The sequence below is a fragment of the Macrosteles quadrilineatus genome, unplaced genomic scaffold (assembly GCF_028750875.1).
Source record: "Macrosteles quadrilineatus isolate MER2022 unplaced genomic scaffold, UCM_ALF_1.0 Scaffold_3__2_contigs__length_128488019, whole genome shotgun sequence".
In the NCBI taxonomy this organism is placed as follows: domain Eukaryota; kingdom Metazoa; phylum Arthropoda; class Insecta; order Hemiptera; family Cicadellidae; genus Macrosteles; species Macrosteles quadrilineatus.
In genome coordinates this window covers 94,973,511-94,980,206 of record NW_026542596.1, presented here as the reverse complement: position 1 = coordinate 94,980,206, position 6,696 = coordinate 94,973,511, and positions in this window count along the sequence as shown.

Genomic DNA, 6,696 nt, shown 5'->3' with positions numbered 1-6,696 from the left:
ATTTGGGCTTGCCCCCCCCTCAAAGTTATTGATTTATTTACATGGTTAACTTTTTTAGAATCTGTAATTATGACAAACCTTTTTATAATGGGGTTTTATGTATGAACCCGTGATCCTTCACTTCGATGTATAACCTTTAGATAGCTAACAAAAGACGAAACCATATGGGTCTAAACTATATAACGTTTTTAATCACCAGTTGTAAAAAGCCTTTTTAGTCCCTAGGGAGTACAAGTCAACTGTTGTGAACAGTTGTAAATGTCGATTGTAAGTAATTGCATGGTTCGACATTATTTATCGATTCATTTATTCGGTTAGAGGTTTCAGAAAGGTTTTATTTTAGCTTATTGTTGCATTCTTATCAATTGTGCGACATATCGATGATATAATGTAGGCTACAGAATTGTAGTAGATGAAATGATTGAAAACTGAGCCCTTCTTTGTGGATTCTACGATGTTCTTTTTGCTAAATTCTACTCAAAACTGACAATGACAACACCATTGAGTGACCAAAGGTAACATTAGGGAGTGGGTTACTACGAAAGGTATGGGGATATATACCCCTAGCAAATCCCCCTAATACCAATATGACGAGCTGTTTGCATTCCACATAGCACCGCAGACTATCCTGGTGCAACTATTTTCTAAAAATTTCATAGGAAAACAAAAGTCCCCCTTTCTCCTAAATTAGTAATGTGATAAGTAGAAAATATCTACTGGTCATAATAATTATAGCTCAGGAAAAATATCTATACTAACTCAATACTGCATGTGGTGGTGTACAAGTGTTTCATCATTTTTTTTGTGCAACAGTGCACTACTAGTACAAGTTAATTAGGAGTATGGAAAACGACACTATTTACAAGCAACTCAGTCAAGTAATGTGTAAGTAATTATGACCCTCGTCACTTCTGCATCATTGAACTAATCAAACTCCGCGGCGCTGGAAGCACGGTTTAATCCGCGGCGCAAATGCTACTCGGCGCAACTGCTACTACACGACATAATAGCTGTGTTTTTACAATTACTCAAAATACGTTGCAAATCATTGCGGAAAAAATAAAAATCATATTTATAGTTTCTATACAAAGCTATTAAGTCAATTTCAAAAGGTTTATCATTTATGGTAAAAACTAATGTCAGTTTAATTATATTCAACTTCACATGACTGAAAGCGTTCATAATTAAAAGTTAAATGATTAGAAATATAAATTACCACTCCACCAGTCTATGTGTATAAGTTGAGACACGTTTGTAGAAAACACTAAAAAGGCAATCTTCTAAACAATTTTAAAATATTTACAACTTTAATTATATAGAAATGTTCATAACACAGTAAGTAATTCCATTAGTTGCATAATCTTTTACGTGAGTCTTTTTAATTAGTTGAAAATTAAGTCTGTAATAACTCTTAAAATAGCTCCTGTAATACCGGTACTTGATAATTGCTTGATTTCTAGCAACGAGTACACAAGTTAAAAATTCAACATTGCATTAACATAACAAGCTCTCTTTCACGCTGCAAGACTAGTAAACGGCAGAAGTAAGGCAGAACGGCAGAACTGCGGTATTGGTTTACCATACACGCCTGCAACGATGCGCTGCAAACCACGCGACGAGTAGCTAAATGAACCGTAGAGTAAGTGAGCCTTCTAATATTTGTAGAGGGTTCACTTACTCTACAGATCATTGTGCCAATGAACTGTAGAGTAAGTGAGCCGTCTTCTATTTGTGTAATAGTTATCATGAAATAGGCTCGTATAGTATACGAGCCTACTCCTGTAATTTATTTAAATTCAGTATTTTGGCTCGTATACTATACGAGCTTATTCCTGAATTATTCAAGAATTCATACGCTTGGCTCATAGGCACTATGATCTGTAGAGTAAGTGAACCCTCTTCATTTATTTGATATTTTTGATCGGCTCGTATAGTATACGAGCCTGTAGTGCAAGTGAACCTTCAATATTATTTACGAAGCTCGTATAGACTATGATTTGTAGAGTAAGTGAGCCATGTGTTTTAAGAATTACATATTTGGAGGCTCATTGTGTCAATGATTCGTAGAGTAAGTGAACCCTAACCGTTTTATCTATGGCATTATTTATATTCAACTGAAGAAACTACGTTATGGCCCTAGTATTACGGTATTACGCGTATTACGTTATTACCATGACGTATTGGATTTAGAAAACATACTGTAATTCAGAAGTCAATTAATATAAGCATTAAGCTTTTATTGCGAAACCCATAAAATTATGTTTAATAATAAATAAATAAAAAGGTCTTTATTTATGACAAACTGCTAATCAATTTGTATAATTATTGTAAAATAATAAATAGCTATTTAAAAAAAATAGATAATAGTGGGGTTTTACTCCTTTAAAAGCAAACAATGAATAAGGAAATACATCCCGCATTTTTGAAACGAGAAGAGGAATAAAAGTTCCATGTTCCATGACATTTAGGCTCTTATTAGACGAGGCAGCCATGCCGGGCAGCCAGTCGCCCGTCTGGCTGCCTAGCGTAGCAATCAGTAGAGCAGCCACAGGGCAGCCACAAAATTACCAACTAGGCCAGTCTCTTGTTGACAGTGGAACAGTGTTGGTGGAACAGTTCTGTTGGGGAGAGACGCTGTCAGAATGCGAGATGAATATTTGCTTCTTCTGCTACTCATGAAAAAGAGAAGATGAAGGAAGAGAAGAATGCATATACATCCTATTCTTTCATCAAGAACAGAAAAAGGATTATATTACACCAATTACACAATTATATTACAAGAATACTGAGGAAAACAACACACACTGATGTGACCGGCAGAGATGAACGCACTTCCACGAGTGATTATCTACTACTGATGTGTGTGGCAGAGGGCGACTGGCTGCCCAGTGTAATAAGATCCGTAAGCTACAAAGGAGCGCGACCAGACCGAGCAGCCAGTGGTTGCCTGTGCGGTCGCCGGGCTCGGCAACCAGCCGGCAGCCAAACAGTGGCTGCGCAACTGGCCGCCCTCGTGTAATAAGCTCCATAAGAACCAATGCCCAGTGACTAGCTGGCCGACTGGCTGCGCAACTTGGCTGCCTTTACCTTTACCTTTACCTAGGTCCTCTTCACCGTAGTCGTTGAGACCAGGGAATCGTCATTCTTCTTTTGTTATGTGTATATATGTGTATTTGTGTAGGTTGTGAGCAGTTTAATGGTTTATTCTATTGTAGATGCTGTGATCTACGTAAAATTCATTTAGGTTGTAATATGGTTTGTTTAGCAAATATTGTTTTAGTTTTTTCAAGAAAGTTTTGTCATTGTGGATCAGTTTTAAATTCTCTGGCAACATATTAAATAGCTTTGACCCTATTATTTGAGGATTTTTACTAGTTTTGGTAAGTCTGTGTTGTTGAACATTATAGTAAAGTTTCGAGTTTCTTAAATTAAGTTTGTGGCAATCATTTCTGACTTTTGGGGGGTTGAGTTTCAAAAATTTGATGGTTTCCAGAATGATGGATGGTATGGTAAGGATTTCATTGGATATGAAGAATGGTTTGCAATGTTCGTCATATTGAAGCTGTTCTATTGTTCTTATGGCCCTCTTTTGTATTGTAAGCAGTTTTTGTATGAGATGGTCTGCAGCAGAACCCCAAGCTATGATGCCGAATCTTAAATGGCTTTCAAATAATGCAAAATATGCGATTTTTGCAGTTTTTTTGTCTGTTATAGAGCATATTCTTCTTATTGCGAATGTTGCTGACAACAGCTTATTTTCTAGATGTTCAATATGCTTTTGCCAGGATAAGTTTTCATCCAAAAAGACTCCTAAGAATTTTGTTTCTGATACAGTTGTGATTGATGTTGAGCTTGTAGTCTGAGGGTTAGTCTGTTTTTTTGTTGAGAAGTTTATATTGACTGTTTAAGTTTTATTTATCTTGAGGTTCAGTGAGGAACATACTTCTGAAGCTAGTTGTAAGGTTTCTTCTGTTTCACTATTAGGTATTGTAGATACTGGGTAGAGAATGGTCGTATCATCCGCAAACATTATGCAAGTTTTATCTGTTGACATATAGTCTGGGAAGTTGTTGATGTAGATGATGAAATACAAAGGTCCCAGGACAGAGCCCTGTGGGATTCCTCGTTCGGTGAGTTTTGTAGATGATTTAATTTTTGTTTCGATGTTGTTTTTATAGTGAGTTACTTCAACTTGTTGTTTTCGGTCCGCAAAATAGTTTTTGATCCAATTTAGGGCTTTTCCTGTAATGTTTAATTGCTCCAACTTATTTATTAGAATATTGTGGTCCAAACTGTCAAAAGCTTTTTGCAAATCTAAAAAGATTGCAGAGGCATGTTGTTTGTTTTCCCAGAAGGAGGTGATTGTTTCGCAAAGTTTGTTGAGGGCGGTGTTGATAGACTTATTCTTCCTGAAGCCGTGTTGTTGTTGTGAGAGTATTTCTAGTTTATTTAAATGTTCCATAATTCGAAAGTAGATAATCTTCTCAAGGTATTTGGATAATGTTGGTAATACTGATATGGGTCTGTAGTTTTCCATGCAAGTGTTGTCGCCTTTCTTGTGCTTAGGGTAGACTGTAGCCAATTTCATTCTGTTCGGTACTATAGCTTGGTCTATTGAAGAGTTGATGATGTGGAGTAGAGGAGAAGCAATTTCTTGTTGACAATGTTTGATGATTTTGTTTGATATTTCATCAAATCCAGAGGATGTTTTTGGTGGTAGTTGAGAAAATATTTGTTTTAGTTCATCCATTGTTACTGGTTTGAAGGTTGATAAGTCATAGTTTCCTGTGTTTTTGCTTGTTGCCGGTTGATTGATAGTAGGTTCGTTTTGGTTTTCTGAAGTATTTTTTCCCTGAGAGATAAAGTAGTTATTGAGGGTGTTGCTAATCAAAACTGGATCGTCTGAGAGAGTATTGTCTATTTGTAGAGAGAGTGTTCTATGATTTTCATCAGGTTTGCTTGTCGTTTCTCTATTTATTACATTCCATATTTCCTTCATTTGGTTGCCAGAGTTTTTTATTCGATTTGTAGTGTGATTTGATTTTTTCTTTTTTATTTCACTATCGTAAATTTTCTTTAAGTTGGTGTATGTGTTTTTATCTTCGTCTAGTCCGGTTAAGTTATATTTTTTTTGAGCTATGTTTAGGCTATCTTTAAGTTTTTTTAGGTTTTCATCCCAGAATTGGTTTGCGCATTTTGTTTTAATACTCCTCAAAGTTTTTGGCATTATTTCATCCATGTTCATTCTGATCGTCTGGATAAAAGCGTTATATTTGTTTTCAACAGAGTGGGTGTTAAATACGTCTTCCCAGGTTTCCTCTCCTAGCTTTTGTTTGAGTAAGTCAAGATTTTGTGTAGTTATAGGCCTGAACATTCTTTTCAGAGCCCCAGTTTTGAGGGGTGAGAAGTTTTTGATTAAGCATGATATTATTTCATGATCAGAGATTGTGTTTTGATGAGTTTTAGCTAGTATAAAGTTTGACTCTATGTTGGTTGCACAGATATCTATGCGGTTTTGTGAAGTTGGGGTTATTCTTGTATAGGCGGTTTTTATCAGATTTATTTTGTGTGATTTTAGAAGATTCTTAAGTTGTACTACTTCACTGTCATTTTCGTTTTGGAGTTTGAAATTTACATCTCCTAGGATGATTATGTTTTTCCTTTTACTTGAAAAACTTTGTAAAAAGCTGTCTGTAATTTCAAAGAATTCATACGGGTTGTGGTTTGGTGATCTATAGAGACCTATTATTACAAGGCTTTGTTTTTTCTTTTTAAGTTCTATGGCTGCTATTTCTGCTGTTAATTCTTGACTAAGTTCAGATGCATGGTGGAAGGAAAAAACATAGGTGTGCTATTCCCACATATTCTGACGTCACTCGGATTGCAAACAAAAGATCATCTGATTGTAACTGTCAAATTAGTATGTATTTGTTTTTATTTGGTTGTTATTGTTTTTATAATAATAAAAACAATAACAACCAAATCAAAACAAATACATAATATACTAATTTGACAGTTACAATCAGGTGATCTTTTGTTTGCAATCCGAGTGACGTCAGAATATGTGGGAATAGCACACCTATGTTTTTTCCTTCCACCATGGTTCAGATGTGGGTATGGGAGTAATTGCTTTTGAGGCTATGTTGTTTTTTACATATATGGCTATACCACCCCATAAATGTATTTTTCGGGAGAATTCTGCAAAAAGCTTGTATCCCTCTAGGTGTACTTTTTCTAGTTGTTCCTGCCTATGTCCATGTTCTGTGACTATGACAATGTCGGGGTTAATTTTATTCATTTCAAAAATTAGCTTATCTATCTTCTTTTGTAGGCCTCTTCCGATGTTTATGTAGAAAATTTCCAGTCCGCTTTTTATAGATGTTTTGAGGGTATTAAACTGCTCCGGGATATGTTTGTCTTGTTTAGTAGGCTCGTCTTCAGCTATATGTCTTCGGGACTTACGGGTCCCGACAACAAACAAAACTGCCTCGTCTAATAAGGGCCTTAGTCAAACCATTGACTAACCAACACATTTTACCTATGAGTTGGTTGAGCCTACTGTAAAGAAAAAAATAACCATCACAAAAATAAATTCGTGGTTCAACAAACTGCGTAGCTGCATAGCCTGGGCAGAGGTGGCCTAACCTAATTAGGAGAATATTGAAAAAAAGGGGTTTTCAAGATTGAGGTTATGTT